The 21,270-nt window shown below is 39.4% G+C and overlaps 1 pseudogene; it reads left to right on the top strand.

The window, feature by feature from the left end:
- The first annotated feature begins 13,754 nt into the window (after nt 1-13,754).
- LOC107972250 (ATP synthase subunit gamma, mitochondrial-like) lies at nt 13,755-14,756 on the top strand (annotated as a pseudogene).
- Nucleotides 14,757-21,270: the final 6,514 nt, after the last annotated feature.

The following is a 21,270-nucleotide window of genomic DNA, read 5'->3' as shown; positions in this document are numbered from 1 at the left end:
GCCTGCATCGCCAAGTCAATCCTAAGCCAAAAGAACAAAGCTGGAGGCATCACACTACCTGACTTCAAACTATACTACAAGGCTACGGTAACCAAAACAGAGATATAGATCAATGGAACAGAACAGAGCCCTCAGAAATAACGCCACGTATCTACAACTATCTGATCTTTGACAAACCTGAGAAAAACAAGCAATGGGGAAAGGATTCCCTATTTAATAAATGGTGCTGGGAAAACTGGCTAGCCATATGTAGAAAGCTGAAAATGGATCCCTTCCTTACACCTTATACAAAAATTAATTCAAGATGGATTAAAGACTTAGACCTAAAACCATAAAAACCCTAGAAAAAAACCTAGGCATTACCATTCAAGACACAGGCATGGGCAAGGACTTCATGTCTAAAACACCAAAAGCAATGGCAACAAAAGCCAAAATTGACAAATGGGATCTAATTAAACTAAAGAGCTTCTCCACAGCAAAAGAAACTACCATCATAGTGAACAGGCAACCTACAAAATGGGAGAACATTTTCACAACCTACTCATCTGACAAAGGGCTAATATCCAGAATCTACAATGAACTCAAACAAATTTACAAGAAAAAAACCCCATCAAAAAGTGGGCGAAGGACATGAACAGACGCTTCTCAAAAGAAGACATTTATGCAGCCAAAAAACACAGGAAAAAATGCTCACCATCACTGGCCATCAGAGAAATGCAAATCAAAACCACAATGAGATACCATCTCACACCAGTTAGAATGGCGTTCATTAAAAAGTCAGGAAACAACAGGTGCTGGAGAGGATGTGGAGAAATAGGAACACTTTTACACTGTTGGTGGGACTGTAAACTAGTTCAACCATTGTGGAAGTCAGTGTGGCGATTCCTCAGGGATCTAGAACTAGAAATACCATTTGGCCATCCCATTACTAGGTATATACCCAAAGGACTATAAATCATGCTGCTATAAAGACACATGCACACGTATGTTTATTGCAGCACTATTCACAGTAGCAAAGACTTGGAACCAACCCAAATGTCCAACAATGATAGACTGGATTAAGAAAATGTGGCACATATACACCATGGAATACTATGCAGCCATAAAAAATGATGAGTTCGTATCCTTTGTAGGGACATGGATGAAATTGGAAATCATCATTCTCAGTAAACTATCGCAAGGACAAAAAACCAAACACTGCATGTTCTCACTCATAGGTGGGAATTGAACAATGAGAACACATGGACACAGGAAGGGGAACATCACACTCTGGGGACTGTTGTGGAGTAGGGGGAGGGGGGAGGGACAGCATTAGGAGATATACCTAATGCTAAATGACGATTTAATGGGTGCAGCACACCAGCATGACACATGTATACATATGTAACTAACCTGCACATTGTGCACATGCACCCTAAAACTTAAAGTATAATAATAATAAAATTAAATTTAAAAAAAGAAACATGATTAGGAGCAAGTACTTTACAGACATTATTTCCCCAAATCCTTCAAAAATCCTATTACATTAGTTCAGCTGGCCCTCTGTATCCGTGAGTTCCTCATCCACACATTCAACCAAGCACAGATTGAAAATATTGAACACAACTACAGCAATAAAAAAATACAAAAAAACAAGGCATAACAACTCTTTACATAGCATTTACAGTGTATTAGGTATTATAGTAACCTAGAGATGATTTAAGGTATACAGGAAGATGTGCATAGGTTTTATGGAAACACTACACCATCATATATCGGGGACTTGAGCATCTGCCGATTTTGGCATCAGTAGGAGTCCTGGAAACAATTCCCAGCAGATACCAAGAGATAACTGTACTGTTGTTTTCATTTTATAATGAAGGAAATTGGGGCTCAGAGAGAGATTATACAGGTCGCTAAGGCCACAAAGGGCCTGAAACCCAGAATTTTTTTTTCTCCTAACATCCTAGGGAATGTGAAGATTGCTGCATCCTCTACTTGCTGCTAAAACGCACAAGGCTAGCCCACCTTTGGCAAAACCTTGAAGCAGGCATCCTGGTCCTTGCTCCCTAAGGCACCCAGTACCTGTCGCTGCTCCCAGATTCTTGGCAATAATGGCCTCTTCCCTCCATGTTCACCTTCCTTCCCAGGGAGCTCTTTGTGCCTCCCAATATTTTCGTTTGCTTCCCAACCTCAAAACCAACCTGGACTTCATTCCTTCTTAATAGCATACACTCATCTGTGATCAAGTGATAATGGATGAAAGTGATTGCTAATCAGTAGTGTGCAGTAAAGGTGCACACTTTTTCACCCATAGAGGTGGGGAGAGATGAACATGGTTGTCTCTCACGAACTGCTGTGAGCTAGTTCCAGCACACCACTGGAATGATTTAAAATGTTGATTTTCAGGTATCGTATTACCATTCTAAATATGGCCTTGCAGAGACAGTGTCTCAACCACAAGTTATAGGGACTTCAGGCCATCTGCTCAGCTAGTGGAAGGAGATATTAGCAACAGGGAGGCCTGTGTACACTCTAGCCATACCTCAAAAGCAGTCACCTGCTTCCTCAGTGTCCAATCTAGCTCAGGAGCAGAAGGTATGACAGTTTAAAAGCTAGCATTCATTACTTTCCCTGGTTTCTAGGGTTCAAGAGTGTTCTTTTATGAGGATTACAGGCTTGTTCTTCATTGGTGTCAGCAGGTGTTTATGATGGCTGGAGCAGGAATGAGAATTGGGGTCTGGAATAAGCCTTGCTGTCTCTTGCCAGGATGCAAAATTTGCAGTGGAGATCAGACATATGTCTTGCTCATGCCCATATGCTACTCTTCTGGAATCTGAGGAGGAGGCCACATCATCACACAGGCAGGAATGTCTGCTGAGGGCTCAGTCCTGAGGCATGAGGGATTTCTAATTATCTCATGTAACATCCACTGGCTCTTACTCTTGTATTCCTGAAAGCACAGGCCACAGAATTGGTCTCCTGGGAGTTATGTGATGTCCTGTTTTAGTGAATAGTGTTGTAGTAATCATACCTCATACCACTTACTGGGGAGGGGAGTGAGTTGGTGGGAGTGGGGACAAATGGGAGGAAGCAGAGAAGAGGAGGAGAGCAGCAAGAGGCAAAACTTGGCCCTGCTGAGGGGGAGAACATGGCTGTGAGAGCAATTGCAACTTTGGAGAAGGTGTTTCTTTGCAATCTGATTTTATGGCTGTGTGCTTTGCAAGTAGATATAGTTCATTTGGGAACAAACTGAGGCTCAAGGTCATTTTTTTCAGTTGAAAAATAAAGAAGTCTGAGAAAGAGTTATACTTCAGAATGGATGTGATGGCTCATGCCTGTAATCCAGAACGTTGGGAGTCTGAGGTAGGAAGTTTGCTTGAGGCCAGAAGTTCGAGATCAGCCTGGACAAAATAGCGAGACCTTGTTTACAAAAACATGAAAACAAAAGATAAAGAATTACACTTCACTGCTTTTAGGGAGCTGATCACATAGTCAGGTTTTCATCCTTATGGGCAGCTGGAAGGATCATGGCACTGCCAAAGAAGGAAAGGACCTAACCATGGGCTATGGTTGATTTTATACCAGTTACCCAATGCAGTGTTTCTTTTTCTGGGCAAATTCTCATTTATGGGACTGTTGTACTGTGTATAAATTGCACAGACATAGATGTCCATGGGCTGCCAGAGGTACTCATAGGATGATACTTGAAAGTCACACCCTTTCATCCGATGCTCTCAGGTGCAAATTTGCCCACACATGCATGCAGGCATGGAAATGTGTCAAAATAACACTAATATTTATAATAATACTTTGCAATTCTATACTGCCTTTCATCTGTACATCTCGGGGTACTTTGCAAGCATTCATTAATTCTCCCAACATTCCTCTGAGGAAGGTAAATATTATTATCCTCCTCTTTACAGATGAAGCAATTGAGTCAGATAAGTGATTTGCCTGAGGCTAGTTAGGGAGTGTGGGTGGAAGGCTGAGATTAAGAGCTCAGAGTTCCTAGAGATGTCCATTAGGGAAGAAACCCAGCAGTGAAAACACTGAGGGCGCTGTGGCGTGCAACACACTGGGGTGTTGCCAGGGGTCGCTTTTTCCTGTTAAATCTATCACCTTGATAAGAATAGCTACTACTTATTAGACATTTACTATGTTTGGGGTGCTTTACATATATCATTTCCTATGCTCATATAAAAACTAGAATTATCCCGTGGGACAGATAAGGAACTGAAATTTGCAGAGATGAAGTATCTTGTCCTAGATCACTTAGTTAATAAGTGCCTGGGCTGGAATTCAAACCCAGATCTGTTTGCTTCCCAAGGCCGTGTTCTTGTCCCCAGCACATACCTCATGCTCCTTTGAAAATTGCAGGGAGGCACCTTTCTACCCTTCCAAGTCTCTTCCTTTAGTCTTTGAGTCCTTATTTGTTCTAGCTGTCTACCATCAATTTCCTTGTCTTTGACAAAGTTTAAAGATTGATATTTACAGTATGTCTGATCTGAACAGATGAATTTTAAGCACAGGAAAGGGGAATCACTAAGGAAAGGCATAAATCATAAGTCAAGAGAGAAAACTTGAATTATTACTACTTTTTGCTTTACTTTGTATTATTTTTGGTGAAATAAAACCACTCAGCATCCTTTATACAGAAAAGGAAATACCACAAAAACAGAATATGGATTCTTCAAGTAAAAAGCCAAAGGACTTAGAGAAACATGTAAGGTGAACTTAGTTTTCCTCTAATCTTCAGACTCCTCAGAGTTCTGCTGCTTTCAGGAGCTGAACTGAGCCCTAAGATTTTGTTAACTCAGCTTTCCATCAAAATGGTGTATCTCATGGGCTGGGGTAGCCATGCAATTTGTGGAGTTGACAAAGGATTTCTAGAAAGATCTGGGAGCCTGTAGAATAATTGCTGATGTAGGAATGAGCTTGGGAAATGGTGCACCTCAGAGACATACCCAGTTGTGACATCATAGTCAGTGTGCAGGAGGTGGCCTGGCTCACCCTCTGCAGCAGCTCCTGGAGGGAGGATTCATAAGAACCAGCCTCAGGCCACCACTGCTTGGTTGAGAGTGTAGGGAGAAAGGTACAGGAAGGGGCTCCTAAGATTCAGCCAACTAAACCAAAGCAGATAGGATCTGCACCTTTTGGAATTAGACTCTGAGAACTTGGCTGTGTAGTTTGATTCATTTTGTAAGAAAGATAAGAAAAATCAAGTTTTAATCATGACTCATTTGAAACTGTATTTTTCTTGGAGAAGTGAGAACTAGCTTATAAAAATCAGTGATTATACAGGAATTTGAACCCAGATGACCTGTCTGTTTTGTTCAAATTCTTTTATAATTAGTATAGTTGTAATTCCAGTGCCCCTTCCCAGCCATCTCCTCTCCTCACACAATCTATACACAGTTTCTACCATGTACATTTAAAAGCAAGTACGTTTAAAAGCAAGACTTTAAAAAAAAAAATGATTGATTACACATAGGTAGGACTTTCAGTGCTAAAATCCAGGAAGCCCCAGGCAAACTGGGATGAGTTGGTCACCCTAGTTCATGAGGATGTTAAACTGAAAAACCCAAGGTTTTAAGGCATCCGATTGTTTGAAACACTCCAAACTGTTAACAGACATATCCCAAAATATCAACATAAGCCCACCCTCCACCCTGCCCCATGGAAGAAATTAGCACTACGCAAATTACAGGTAGCCATAACCACTGGAAAACCTTTAGCAAAAGTCCAACATTAAATTTTTGTCTGTCTTCGAAGTCACAGAATAAGGATTCTGCTGGTGTTTTGGTTTTTAGTATGAAAGACAAAAACAGGGCTGGGCGCCGTGGCTTACGCCTGTAATCCCAGCACTTTGGGAGGCCAAGGCGGGCAGATCACTTGAGGTCAGGAGTTTGAGAGCAGCCTGGCCAACATGGTGAAATCCCGTCTCTACTAAAGATATAAAAATTAGCTGGGCGTGGTGGCATGTAGTCCCAGCTACTCGGGAGGTTGAGGCAGGAGAATCGCTTGAACCCAGGAAGCGGAGGTTGCAGTGAGCCAAGATCACACCACTGCATTCCAGCCTGGGCAAAAGAGTGAGACTCCGTCTCAAAAAAAAAAAAAAAAAAAAAAAAAGAGAAAAAAAGAAAGAGAAAAACAGAAAGACAAAATTCCCACAGTGTTCACATATAAACATTTTCAAAAGTGTTAAGTGGAGGCAGTCCTGGTAATAGGACTGTAATGGTAATTGGCGAGGCAGCAGGGGCTACACCTGCGTTGAATGAATGCAGGGATCTGCAGAAAGCCGAGAGTCCAGTGTGAAGTGGCCGGGCTGGGTGACGTGCTCCCGTACTCCTGCTTAACCACATAATCATTAAAGAGCAGAAACCTCTCCTTGTAATCCTCTCCTATAGGACAGCAGGGAGTGTTAGCATATTTGGACTGCTTCACATTCCTTCTTGCCTACTTTTGAGAACATACTACATTTTAAAACTTGTTGGTTTCTTTCATGTTTTATTTGACCCTATGTAATTGCATTCCTGAAGGAATAACAGGCCCCCCTAGTGATTTACACCCTGTATTAAATGTCAGTTTTGAAGAGACACAGTTAACAGTTTGGTTTAACCTCCTGCCTTCCCTCTCTCTATTAGCTTAGACCTGAATTTGAGCTCCAGCTTTGAGAACTCTGAGGGAGGGATGAAAAGATAAAAAATGAGCTGAAGCAGCAGCAGTGTTGAAGGCAGCCTCTCAGCTCTTGCTCTTCTTACACCTTTTCCCTGAACATAAAGACACCCCCTTTTTTCTTTAGGCGATCTATACCTACTCTTTACTTCTGTCCCAACATGGTGGTGAGGACAGTGAATCAGAACCACATTCTGGACTAATTGGGGTTCTATTTCATATTGCCACTCATTGCTCTGGCCCCAGGGACACCAGCAATGGCCATAAACCATGGTTCTACCTCAACCATGCAGTACCCAATAAGTAGTAGGTTTGAGGAAACTGGGCAGAGGGAGGGGGGAAATATTTTAGTAATTTGCCTTATTTTATTTTATTTACATATTTAGTTGCTATAATGTTATTGTCTATTAAAATTTCATTTGCTCTGGTAGATTTACTGAAAATATATTTAACAATTGCTTAATTACCTGTTGTAATGGCATATTCCCTGTGTGTGTGTGTGTGTGTGTGTGTGTGTGTGTGTGTGTGTGTGTATGTGTTTAAAACCCTGTGTTATAACCTGACAGGCAACATAAGCAATCATTACTTTCAGGAGTTCATATAAAAACATGAAACGAAAGAGATTTTGTGTTAAAAACAGTTGTCTACACAGAACACACACTAAAGTCATCCTCTGCTCTGTTCACCCTTCCAGTTTTTCTCCGATGACCACAGTCTACAAGGCTTGATTAGAAATGGCTGCAACTTTATACTACGAAAGAATAAATTAGGAAGTAAGGGCAATTGTGCTCAATTTTCTGCCAATACAAAGAAGTGGTCTAGTGTCATCATGTCAGCACCTGAGACCTTAATCCTCAACTCCCACTCAGGAGCCACTTATAAGCCATTAGCCAAGCCATTTACACTGGACCTCTGTGTCTAAAGGGAGAAAAATTAACCCTGACTTATGAGATGAGAACGTTTGGCTCTTTATACGTGTACTTATTTTGATCTTATTTCCTAAATTATTTTAGGTAGTTTGTAAAATGGATAAAATATAAAAATGAAGGAATCAGGGCAAAGAGAAAATGAGGATAGGAGAAACAAGGGAATTTCAGACAAATGAGTACACATGAAAGATGTTGGCCAACTGTTGAAATGAAACACAGTCGTCATCGCTACCACTAATGCAACTAATAGCCACTGCTAAAATGGTATAGTTAACACAAGTGCTAGTATCATTACTATTGGAAACCATCGAGAATGACAATTATGGCTTGTGTTCCATTCCAAGTGATTCATATTTTCCGGTTGTCAGGTCCTGCAGAGATAGACCCTATCTCCCAGAAACAATAAAATTAAAAACTTGAAGTTCATCTTCCATTCACAAGTATCTATTTCCAATAGGCAGCTTTTACACTTGGTTATCATTTATAATTTTCTTAGTGGATTACTGTTATTAATACTATTGCTATTTTCATTATTATTCTTATTGTCAAAACTCTGATGACTATGGTGTAACACATAATATTAAAGTCTGCAGGCCAAATATATTATAACCATATTTTATAATGTTACAGAAAGAGCCTAAGACAATGATTTTGGTCTTCTTTTATTTAAATCATATCAGCATAGAAAAAGACCATGATAATCTTCCTTGTTATCATGCACACTTGCAAAAATTCTCTCCAGAACAAGACACACTTTTTTATGAAATTTAAATTTTCACCAGGGAAAAATCCACTCATAACCATATTCATTATGAATGTGTACTCTAAGAAAGTCATCACTTGGAAACGAGAGAATCTATATCCAGTGCCAGTAATTCCCAGACCCATTTTTAAAACCTTCTGACCCCGAAAACTACATTCTAATTAGCATCAGGCACAACTAACTGCCAGATATCAATATGTGTGTAACTACCCACATGGCTGAGATTGTGCACTGTGGAGGCATTGAGATCTGGGCTCAAATCCTTTCTCTCCTACCCTGTTTATGGGACACATTACTTAACCTCTTGTAGCCTCAGTTGTCTTGTAGTAAAAATGGGGCTAAAGTAATAACTACAACTCATAAAGTTGTTGTAGGGATTGAATGAGATAATGTATGCTAAGAGGTTAATATAGTACGTGTGTGAGTGTGTCTGTGGGTTTGTGTATGTGTGTGTGTAGAGAGAGCACTGAAAAAGTGTCAGTTACATCTATACACGCTATTTTCCTATCTAAAATTTAAAATTTAAGATAGGAAAAATTCAACTTATAGGAATTTCTTATTTATTTATTTATTTATTTATTTATTTATTCAATAAAAACATGTATTGCTTATATGGTAGGTACTGCTTTAAATATTTTTAAAGTTTACTTATTTAATCTTTATAAAATTTTAAAATTTTTTGTATTTTTTAGAGAAGCCTTTGTACCTCATTTGATGACTTATTTTGTGATATTGTAGAGCTGCTCATCAATGCCAGTGTTTCAGTCTCTTGGCGTTTGGAAGTTGAGGCATATATAAAACCACATATTAAGTGCCCTGGGCCAGTTTGATATGTGATATTTAGAGTGAACCTATTGCTTTGTAAGGTGAATACTCATTATTTCCATTCTAAAATTCCAGATTGTCATATAATGGACTTTCTTAAAATTGTCTTTCTAGGGCAGGGTTAGCAGTTTGTGAAACTGATCAAAGCAATATTCTAAAATCTCTGCATCTGTTGTTTTAATTTGCATCTGATAGTGGTTGAGCATCACTTGGTGTGTTTATTTGGCAGAAAGGTTCCTCTTCCATCCTCTTCCAAAGGATGGGAATTATTTGCTGCCATCCTTTGCTCATTTTTTTATTGAATAGCTTGTCCTAACATTATTTAATTATTTAATTTAATTTAATTTAGTGTTATTATTTTAATATATTTTACAGGTTTATTATATTTATATATTTAAACATTTTAATTAGTAATAATCATTTAATATTTTAATATTATTGCTTGCAACAGTTATTTAACTGTTGATACTAATCCTTAATATATATCATATGTAAGAATATATCTTATTGTATATAAAATATCTCTTATAAAAGTAATTATGTTCATTTTAGAAAATGCAGAAAAACGAAAGAAGAAAATATTTTTTCATATAATTTCCACAGCTAGGAATATCTTGATGACTATCCTTTTTAGTTCTTTTTCATTAAAATATGTATGTATTTTTAATATGTTTTATAATCTGACTTTTCTTATTATCTATATATCTTGCACATGTTTCCATGTTACTACTTATCTACAATATAATTTTAGTTTCTGGATAGAATTCCAGTATATTGCTGTACCATAATTTATTTAATAATCTATATTTAGACAATTTTGGCAATGTTTTAAAAAACTACTTTTGATGCAATTATATTATTTAATTAAAAAAATTTTTTTTTTACAGACAGGGTCTTTCTCTGTCATCCACGCTGGATTGCAGTTGCATAATCATAGCTCACTGCAACTTCAAACTCCTGGGCTCAAGCAATCCTCCTGCCTCAGCCTCCTGAGTAGCTGGGACTACAGGTCTATACCACCATGTCCAGCTAATTGTTTTTTTCATATTTTTTTAGAGATATGGCCTTACTATGTTGTCTAGGCTTAATTACTTACCTAATATTTATCTCTTCTGTTAGACTCATGACTTTTACCCTTTCTGACTGCAGCTCAGGATAAGAAGTACATAGTAATCTGTGACCCAGCACTCACCTGTGTATCTGACATACGCATGTGACACACATATAAGTGGAAAAAAAGTCATGAAACAAAACTCACTTTCTGGTGATTTCTGTTCATTTCAATATCATTAAAAAATTTTTCTGGTCACAATCTACTAAATTATTTCATGATCCACAGATGAGCTTTTACCCTCAGTGTGAAAATCAGTGCCTAAGTCACTTGTTCCAGGGGCACAAAGGCTGCGCTTGGCACACAGGAGACATTAATGCATTTGTATCGAAGGAACAGCCTGTCTCGAAATCTTTCTGTTCATCCGTGATGATTGGTTAAGCGGTATAATGTAGGGTTACCTCTAAGGTGGAAGTAGACTTCAGAGTCTACCTGACTTCAGAAGTCAGACCGTAAGGGTTTAAATACTGGCTCTGCCATGTACTAGCTGGTGACCATATGTAACTTACTTGACCTCTCTGTGCCTCATTTTCCTCAACTATAAAATGAGGATAATAATAGTGCCTAACTCATGGGATTGTTACGAAGATTAAATAAGTAAATTTAAAAAATATTTAAAGCAGTACCTGCCATATAATAAGCAATATATATTTTTATTAAATAAGTAGATAAATAAATAAATAATAAGAAATTCCTAGAAGTTGAATGATTAGATGAAAAGATACATAAAAACTTAAGGCTTTTGAAATGTGTAGGTAAATACCACCCATCCCTCCCTCCTCTGCTTCCTGCAATATTTGAACCAGCTTTTATTCCTATCAGCAGTACAGACTTGTAGAAGTGATATCCTGTGGTGGTATTCCCTGTTTATCACTTACCTGAGGATGTTTGGGCTGGTTAAGAGTTAGAGTGGTAGTGACTCAAGTAGTGCAAGGAGAGAGGCCTCAGCCAGTTGCTCATGAAAAGAGGCATTGAGGGGATGCCTGTCAACACTGGACAGAACTCTCTGGCAGCATCAGGGTAGGTGAAACCTCAGGGGTACTTTGCAGAGGGAATGGGAGGATCTAGCAGATGCCAGGGCAGTAAGACTCACAGGCAAACACTCCTCTCCAGGGCACGTCTTTCTTACTGCCATAGTCGCTACTCTGCCATAGTCGCTACTCTGCTATAGTCTCAAATCTGCAAGTAAATATCTAAATCCTATTTAGTCTGTGTAGATAGGTTGCTTTGTGAAAAGCAGGCGTCCTCCTGAACTACTCACACTCACGGACACATACACACAGCCTGTTGCTTTCTGTTTTAGTATTTGGAGAAATACGTATTCAATTCAAGTTCCAACTTGTCTGCAAAGTCTCCCCTGACAACTTCAGCCCAGGTGGATCTCTCTTTCCTCTGAGCTTTCACAGCAATTTTAGGCAGTACCACAGTATTTAGTACTTAATTATACACTGTCTGGTTCTGGAATTGTCTCAGGGTGTTAGTTGTTTCCCCCAACTATAGGGTAAGTTCTTTGAAATCAACTGCCATGTCATATTTCTTTTGGATCCCTCGTTGGCTTGGCATGTAGTAGGTCTTTAGTAAATGGCCAAAGATCAGTTGATTGATCCAAGTGTACATTGTGTGAGATTTGCATTGAAATAAAATTACATCAAGAAAGATGTTTGCCATACTTTACAACTTTCATAAAATAAACTCAAAATGGAGCAAATATTAAAATATTTTAAAATCAAACAATAACACTACTAGAATAAAATATGTGTAAATTTATTTATAACAGTGGAATTAATGAAATGAGCCCAGCCTTTCTAAACAGAATGCAAGCCTGGAAGCCATTAGAAATGATGGATAAATTTGGTAACAAAAATTTTAAAACTTTTCTATGGCAGACTTCATTAATTTATAAGGATCTTGTACAAATCAAGATGATGAACAACCCTTCGTCTCCCCAACCCAAATTGTAAGGGGGTGAAAAATGGCTAAATTTTCTTTCCAGCCTTGTCCTTCACTCGTCTACAAAGGATCTTTCACCTCAACTGAGGATCTTGATCCTGCACCTTCTTCAAATTCTGTCTCCTTAGCTATGTCTTTCTCCTTTCTTCCCTTATCAATTTTCCTTTATGCTCTGAATCTTGAATATTCAAAAAGTAAGAGACTTTGTGGTAGTGTTTTAAGAAAAGAAGAGCTTTCTTTGAACTTACTGCAGTTGGCAGAAGTGTTAGCAAGTGACTTTCAGTGGGCATCCCAGCCACTTATGCCTTGGATATATCAGTGTCCAACACTGCATGGTTGTCAGTGGTTAATATCATTGGCTAAATGTTGTGTGGCTAACTTTTCCTGAGTAGTGTGCTTTACCCAAAAGTCAGTGTATTAGGTGCTCCCCTGAAAAAGGCTATTATTATAACACCACAGCATGTAATTTTGGAAAACTTGGAATATCAGAAATCATATGCAACACTTCATTTTAGGGTGAGAACTACAGCATATGCAAGAAAGAGAAAATCGTGTCAATTTTTAAAAGTTTGCTTTCTAGTTTTATTTTTATTCAGAATAACAGAATCAAAACAGGAATGTGTTTCTTTTTTCTTATCGCCAAGAGAAAACTCAAGTATTCCTAGTGTTACCAAGCAATTGAAAAAGAGCTACTGTTCATAGAGAAGATGCTCAAGACAGAGGTGAATAGATGAGCTCTGTTGGATGATGTTTTTGAGGATATTGTTAAGAAGGTTGGTGTATAAATAAGGAAGTCACTGAAATTGATCTAGGTTAATTTTAGTTTCTTTCAGAACCATTAAAAAGCATCATTGTTTATCAAGTGGAAAGAAAAGTTGATAGTGAGAGAAAAGCTTATCTTTTATAGAGTATAAACTATTACAAAGAATAAGGAGGAATGAAAACTATCAGGTTAGAATACCTGAGAGTGTTCCCTTAGAAATGCCAAAGTCCTGACATTCTGATTATTTCAAAGAGCAATGAAAAGATATAAATGTACAAAAGTGAATGCCTTTGTTTTCCTTTGGGGATCCTTCAGTATATCCTGGAAAATGTAGTTTTCTCAAACCATTTTTATTCAGGAAATTTGGGAAAATTTTTTTTTCTTTTTTTTTTTCTTTTTTTTTTTTTTTTTTTTGAGACAGAGTCTTTCTCTATCGCCCAGGCTGGAGTGCAATGGCGTGATCTCAGCTCACCGCAACCTCTGCCTCCTGGGTTCAAGTGATTCTCCTGCCTCAGCCTTGTGAGTAGCTGGGATTACAGGCATGCGCCACCATGCCCGGTTAATTTTGTATTTTTTTTAGCAGAGATGTGGTTTCTCCATGTTGGTCAGGCTGGTCTTGAACTCCCAACCTCAGGTGATCCCCCCACTTCGGCCTCCCAAAGTACTGGGATTACAGGCATGGGCCACCGCGCCTGGCTGGAAAATAATTTTTTAAAATCATAAATATCACCGACTTTCAGCAGGGCTGCGGCTACCATGTTCTCTCATGCGGGCATCACTGGGCTGTTGGCCTGGACCTTGCAGCCACAATGGATTCAAGTTCGAAATACAGCAACTTTGAACGATGTTACCAAGCGACTAAAGTCCATCAAAAACATCCAGAAAATTACCAAGTCTATGCAGATGGTAGCAGCAGCAAAATACGCCCGAGCTGAGAGAGAGCTGAAACCAGCTTGAATATATGGATTGGGATCTTTGGCTCTGGAGAAAAAGCTGGTATCAAGGTGCCTGAAGACAACAAGAAACACCTCCTTATTGGTGTGTCCTCAGATCGAGGACTGTGTGGCGCTATTCATTCCTCCATTGCTAAACAGATGAAAAGCGAGGTTGCTACACTAACAGCAGCTGGGAAAGAAGTTATGCTTGTTGGAATTGGTGACAAAATCAGGGGCATACTTTATAGGATGCATTCTGACCAGTTTCTGGTGGCATTAAAAGAACTGAGAAGAAAGCCCCCTGCTTTTGGAAATGTGTCAGTCATTGCCCTTGAATTACTAAATTCTGGATATGAATTTGATGAAGGCTCCATCATCTTTAATCAGTTCAAGTCTGTCATCTCGTATAAGACTGAAGAAAAGCCCATCTTTTCCCTTAATACCATTGCAAGTGCCGAGAGCATGAGTATCTACTATAATATTGATGCTGATGTGCTGCAAAATTACCAGGAATACAATCTGGCCAACAGCATCTACTACTCTCTGAAGGAGTCCACCACTAGTGAGCAGAGTGCCAGGATGACAGCTATGGACAACACCAGCAAGAGTGCCTCTGAGATGATTGACAAATTGACATTGACATTCAACTGTACCCGCCAAGCTGTCATCACAAAAGAGTTGACTGAAATTATCTTTGGTGCTGTAGCTCTGGATTAATGAAAATCAAGTTCCATCCTCAGACAAGGGGTAAAGAAGGAAAATTCAGCCAGCTGATTTTGTTTTTAGCTTGCTGTTGTCTTTGTCAGAAGAAAGTGTTCCTCCATTGTTTTAATTACTGAAGACAGCAAGATATGTGTAAATTATTTTACAATAAACAACTTAAAATCATAAATATCACTTATCTTCATGCACTCATATGCAAGTTGAAAGGCAGTATTTATATGGTACATTTTGTCTACAGATGTGGAGACTTTAAAAATAATAAAATCCCAATTTGCTGAAGAAACAGACACAAGCATGATGTGTCATGTGATGAGTCTCAGGTGAAACCTGGCAATGATCCTACTAAATCCCGGGCCATTTTACAAATGCCAAAGTGAGTTTCTGGGCCATGGATTAGCCAGTCCCTTTAACGATTATTTTCATAGGGTTCCATTCATTTTGGTTAATGTAAACACTCCATTATTTTTACTATTTGGAAGGTAGATGTATTAATAAAAATTGAAATCTGATCTATCATCTCTATTTAAAAGTATTTAAAAATACTTCAATGTGGCATTCTGTCAATTGGGAGGTCAATGGAATTCATGAAGCCCAAAGGGGAACAGGCTTCTGTTCCCGTGAAGGTCCACTAGCCTACAAGGCATGGAACAGAGGGACAGATGAGAGCCACCCATAGCACACAAGCCACAAAGCAAGGCTATGAGTTTTTTCAGGGGAAATTCATTCTTACTTCAAATCAGAGCATGGTGGAACAGAAAAGACTCCTGCTGTTTAAGGATTTATACTCTGGCAAATGAGATACATATCTTGACAATAGTTAAATCTTTAAAAGGAACCAGATACATTAAAAAATGGAATACAAACAATGGAAAGTGCTTGGTCGGGCGCAGTGGCTCACGCCTGTAATCCCAGCACTTTGGGAGGCCGAGGCGGGTGGATCACGAGGTCAGGAGATTGAGACCATGGTGAAACCCCGTCTCTACTAAAAATACAAAAAATTAGCCAGGCACAGTGGGAGGCACCTATAGTCCCAGCTACTCGGGAGGCTGAGGCAGGAGAATGGCGTGAACCCACGAGGCGGAGCTTGCAGTGAGCCCAGATCGCGCCAGTGCACTCCAGCCTGGGCGACAGAGCGAGACTCCATCTCAAAAAAAAAAAAAAAAAAAAAAGGAAAGTGAATTAGTAAAAGAGTAAAGTCAATGGTGTTATTTATTTAAATAAATTTTACTGAGAGGAATCAAATAACTTTCTTTTGATTGATCCAGGAGGGTGTCATAGTTGGAGAGAGATTTTGGAACCTAGCAGAAGAGAAAGAAAGGAGTGGTTTGTTTAAGATTCATTGCTATTAAACACTTTGTGATCTGACTTTTTAAAGTGTAAATAGGAGACTATTCTTTTAAAAATACAAGTAGGTATTGCTTGAATCTATATCGTGTTAAAGGTAGTTTTCATGTTAGTTTAAAAATTTGCTCATGAACAAATTTGTCTTGGTTTGTAGTCACAATTTAAGCAGTTGTTTGTGTTGCGTGTGGAAGGACTCTACATTCTAGCACAAAAGAGGATAAACATGTTCTAGGGATTGCTGGCCATCTAGATCAGCAATCTGACTCTCACCATCCAATCTTTCTTTGGTCATTGAAGAGGCTACAGTGTTGTCACACTAAGGCTCAGGGACTGAGTAGGTGACAAAACTCAGAACTGGGCCTTGGGTGTGACCTGGCCCAAGGGCTGCTTAAACAATAAATGGAGTTCAAGGTTTTCCATTGCCCTACCCAAGAAGCTCAGGTCAGACCTGAAACTTCTGCTATATGATCTACATACCAAGATATGTGGTTACAACACAATACTCATTGACAGCTTTATTACTTATTTTAGGGTGGGTTCCCTAACTAGGGATTTCGAGACTCTCAAGGAAGTCAGCAAATTCCTTGAAATTATAAGCAAAATTTGGTGAAGAGATGAGCATGTGTGTTTTCCTTGGGCACAATTCATCAGAATCTCAAAGGAATTGTAATCTCAACAAAAATGAGAATTACATCTCTAGAATGGAAAAATTCTCTACTGTTTTCCTAATGAGCAAGAGTGTATAATTTCTGGCTACTTCTTTTTAGGAGAATTAAGCTGAACAATTTAAAACATGCTATGGTTTAAATGTGTCCCTCAAAAGTTTGTGTGTTAGAAACTTGGTCCCCAGTATAGCAGTGTTGAGGGGTGGGACCTTTGGGTGATGATTATGTCATGAGGACTCTGCCCTTGTGAATGGACTGTTAATTCGATTAATGGATTATTGAGGGAATGGGTTAGTTATCATGAGAGTGGGTCTGTTATAAAAGCCAGTTTGGCCATCTCTTATGAGCCCTCTCACCATATGATGCCCTGTGTTGCCTCAGGACTCTGCAGAGATTTCCCACCGGCAAGAAGGTGGTCACCAGAAGCAGCCCCTAGGCCTTGGACTTTCCAGTATCCAGAACTATAAGAAATAAATTTATTTTCTTTATAAATTACCTAGTTGCAGATATTCAGTTATAGCAACAGAGAAAAGAGTAATATAAAATTTCATTGCATTTTCCTTTTTGTATAATTTTTATTGCATACAAATACAAAACAGTATTTTTTTACCTTGAGTTAATCTTCTCATGTCAAAAAAATATGTGTGTGAGTTAGTTCATTGATTGCAAATGAAATGCCATTTTAAATTCTGTTAAAATGGAAATGCCATGCCATACTTCAACATTCTATTTAGATTCTATTTTAACCAAAAGATCTCAAAGTTTTTCTCAGAAGGTAATGAAACCACAGCCCCCTCACAACCCATCTTTAGGAAATACAAAGTAATCAAACTTTTTATAACTGAAAAGTATATTACAACTCTAGTTAACCATTTAAAATGTTTTTCTTTAAAAGAGATAAATAACAAGTCAATGGAAAAGATAAAATGGAATTATGAAAATACTCAATTAAACCTGGAAAAAGCAGAAAGGAGAAAATAGAAACTAAAGCCAGGCATGGTGGGTCATACCTGTAATCCCAGTAAATGGGAGGCTGAGGCAGGAGGATTGCTTGAGGCCAGGAGTTCAAGGCTGCAGTGAGCCACTGCACTCCAGCCTGGTCATGACAGAGCAAGATCCTAGCTCAGGAAAAAAAAAGGGGGCAATGAATAGAAAACAACTATCAAGATGGTAGAGTTTAATCCAATGATACCAATATACCAATAATCACTTTAAATGTAAATGATGTAAACACACCAGTTAAAAGACAGAGATTGTTAGATTGGATAAAACAGCAAGATCCAATTACATGTTGTGTACAACAAACCCACTTTAAATGTAAAGGTTTAGATCAAAAAGTAAAAAGATGGAAAAAGATATAAAATGAAAACACAAACTAAATGAAAGCTGGAGTAAGTACACTAATTTCAGATGAAGTAGACTTCAGAATAACAAAAATGATCAGGGATAAAGAGAAACTTTACATAATGAAAAAGGAGTCAATTTTCCCAAGAACATACAGCAATCCCAAATGTGTATGCATTTAAAAATAGAGCTTCAAAACATGAGTAAAGAACTGACAGAAGTAAATAAACAGACAAATACTATGATTATAATGGCAGTCTTCAACACTTCTCTCACAGTAATTGATAAAACAAGTTGACAGAAAATAACTAAAAATATAGATGGGCTGGGCATGGTGGTTCATGCCTATAGTTCCAGCTACTCAGGAGGCTGAGGTGGGAGGATGACTTGAGCCCAGAAGTTCACGGCTTCAGTGAGCTAAGATGGCACCAGTGCACTCCAGCCTGGGTGACAGAGTGAGACCCCCCCTCTCTAAAAAATTTTTTTTAATTTTAAAATTAAAAAAAAAGAGAGACCTAAACAGCATTTTCCAGTAACTTGACCGAATTGGCATTTATAGACCACTCCACCCAGTGGCAGTAGAACACATATTCTTCTCAAACACACATGAAACATTCACTAACATAAACCATATTCTGAGCTATAAAGTAAACCTTAACAAAATTAAAAGAAGGGAAATCACATTGTATTTATTAGTCTGTTTTCCCACTGCTGATAAAGACATATCCTTTATCTGAGGAAAAAAGGTTTAATGGACTTACAGTTCCACATGGCTGGGAGGCCTCACAATCATGGCAGAAGGCAAGGAGGAGCAAGTCACATCTTACATGGATGACAGCAGGCAGAGAGCTTGTGCAGGGAAATGTCCGTTTTTAAAACTATCAGATCTCGTGAGACTCATTGGCTGTCACAAGAACAGCACAGGAAAGACCCGCCTCCATAATTCAATCACTTCCCACTGGGTTCCTCCCATGACACATGGGAAATGTGGGAGTTACAATTTAAGATGAGATTTGGGTGGAGACACAGCCAAACCATGTCATTCCCTCCCTGACCCCTCCCAAATCTCATGTCTTCACATTTCAAAACCACCCTTGTCCTCCTAACAGTCCCCCAAAGTCTTAACTCATTTTGACATTAACTCAAAAGTCCACAGTCCAATATCTTATCTCAAGTCCCTTCTGCCTATAAGCCTATAAAATCAAAAGCAAGTTAGTTACTTCCTAGACACAATGGGGGTACAGGCATTGGGTAAATACAGCTGTTCCAAATGAGAGAAATTGGCCAAAATAAAGGGGCTATAGGCCCCATGTAAGTCTGAAATCCAGCAGGGCAGTCAAATTGTAAAGCTCCAAGATGATCTCCTTTGACTCCATGACTCGCATCCAGATCATGCTGACACAAGAGGTGGGTTGCCATGGTCTTGGGCAGCTCTGCCCCTGTGGCTTTGTAGGGAGCAGCCTCCCTCTCAGCTGCTTTCATGGGCTGGCGTTGAGTGTCTGCAGCTTTTCCAGGCACGTGGTGCAAGCTGTCGGTGGATCTACCATTCTGTGGTCTGGAGAATGGTGGCCCTCTTCTCACAGCTCCACTAAGTGGTGCCCCAGTAGTGACTCCGTGGGGGGGCTCCAACCCCACATTTCCCTTCCACACTGCCCTAGCAGAGGTTCTGTGTGAGGGACCCACCCCTGCAGCAAACTTCTGCCTGGGCATCCAGGCATTTCCATACATCCTCTGAAATCTAGGCAGAGGTTTCCAAACCCCAATTCTTGATTTTTGTGCACTTGCAGACTCAACACCACATGGAAGCTGCCAAGGCTTGGAGCTTGCACCCTCTGAAGGCATAGCTTGAGATCTATGTTGGTCCCTTTCAGCCATGGCTGGAGCAGCTAAGACACAGGGCACCAAGTTTCTAGACTGTACACAGCAGAGGGACCCAGGGCCTGGCCCAGGAAATAATTTTTTCCTCCTAAACCTCCAGGCCTGTGATGGGAGGGGCTACCCCAAAGGTCTCTGACATGCCCTGGAGACATTTTCCCCATTGCCTTGCTGATTAATATTTAACTCCTTGTTACTTATGCAAATTTCTGCAGCCAGCTTGAATTTCTGCTCAGAAAATGGGATTTTCTTTTCTATAGCATTGTCAGGCTGCAAATTTTCTAAACTTTTATGCCTTGTTTTTCTTTTAAAACTGAATGCCTTTAACAGCACTCAAGTCACCTCTTGAATGCTTTTCTGCTTAGAACTTTCTTCTGCAAATACCCTAAATCATCTCTCTCAAGTTCAAAGTTCCACAAATCTCTAGGGCAGGGGCAAAATGCCATCAGTCTCTTTGCTAAAACATAATAAGAGTCACCTTTGCTTCAGTTCCCAAAAAGTTCCTCATCTCTATCTGAGACCACCTCAGCCTGGACCTTATTGTCCATATCACTATCATCATTTTTGTCAAAGCCGTTCAACAAGTCTCTAGGAAGTTCCAAACTTTCCCACATTTTCCTGTTTTCTTCTGAGCCCTTCAAACTGTTCCAACTTTTTCCTGTTGCACAGTTTCAAAATCACTTCCACATTTTCTGGTATCCTTTCAGCAACACCCCACTCCTGGTACCAGTTTAGTGTATTAGTCCATTTTCATGCTGCTGATAAAGACATACCTGGGACTGGGGAAAAAAAAGAGGCTTAATGGACTTACAGTTCCACATGGCTGGGGAGGACTCACAATCATGGCAGAAGGCAATGAGGACCAAGTCACATCTTACATGGATGGCGGCAGGCAAAGAGAGAGCTTGTACAGGGAAACTCCTATTTTTAGAACCATCAGATCTTGTGAGACTCATTCATTATTACGAGAACAGCATAGGAAAGACCCACCCCCGGTATTCAATCACCCTCCGCCGGCTTCCTCCCATGACACATGGGAACTGTGGGAGTTACAATTTAAGATGAGATTTGGGTGAAGACACAGCCAAAGCACATCACACATAGAATATGTTTTTAGACCATAATGGAATTAAATGGAAACATATAATAGAAAGATAACTGGAAAATCACCAAATATTTGGAAATTAAACAGCATGCTCCTCAATAATCCATGGGTCAGAGAGGAAGTCTCAAGGGAAATTTCAGCACATCAATATGAAGCTGGGCCTTGATGTGGCATGAAGAAGTTGGCATGTCCTAGCACTAAAGTGGAAGCAGGAGCTAGGCCCCTCATGAGATGTGGAATGAGGTTCAGAGAAGGGTGGAGTTGTGGGTGTGGTCTGGGGC

Source organism: Pan troglodytes, chromosome 15 (genome assembly GCF_028858775.2).
Source record: "Pan troglodytes isolate AG18354 chromosome 15, NHGRI_mPanTro3-v2.0_pri, whole genome shotgun sequence".
Taxonomy (NCBI): domain Eukaryota; kingdom Metazoa; phylum Chordata; class Mammalia; order Primates; family Hominidae; genus Pan; species Pan troglodytes.
Note: the sequence above shows the minus strand (reverse complement) of the source record. Positions and strands in the feature narration are given on the sequence as shown.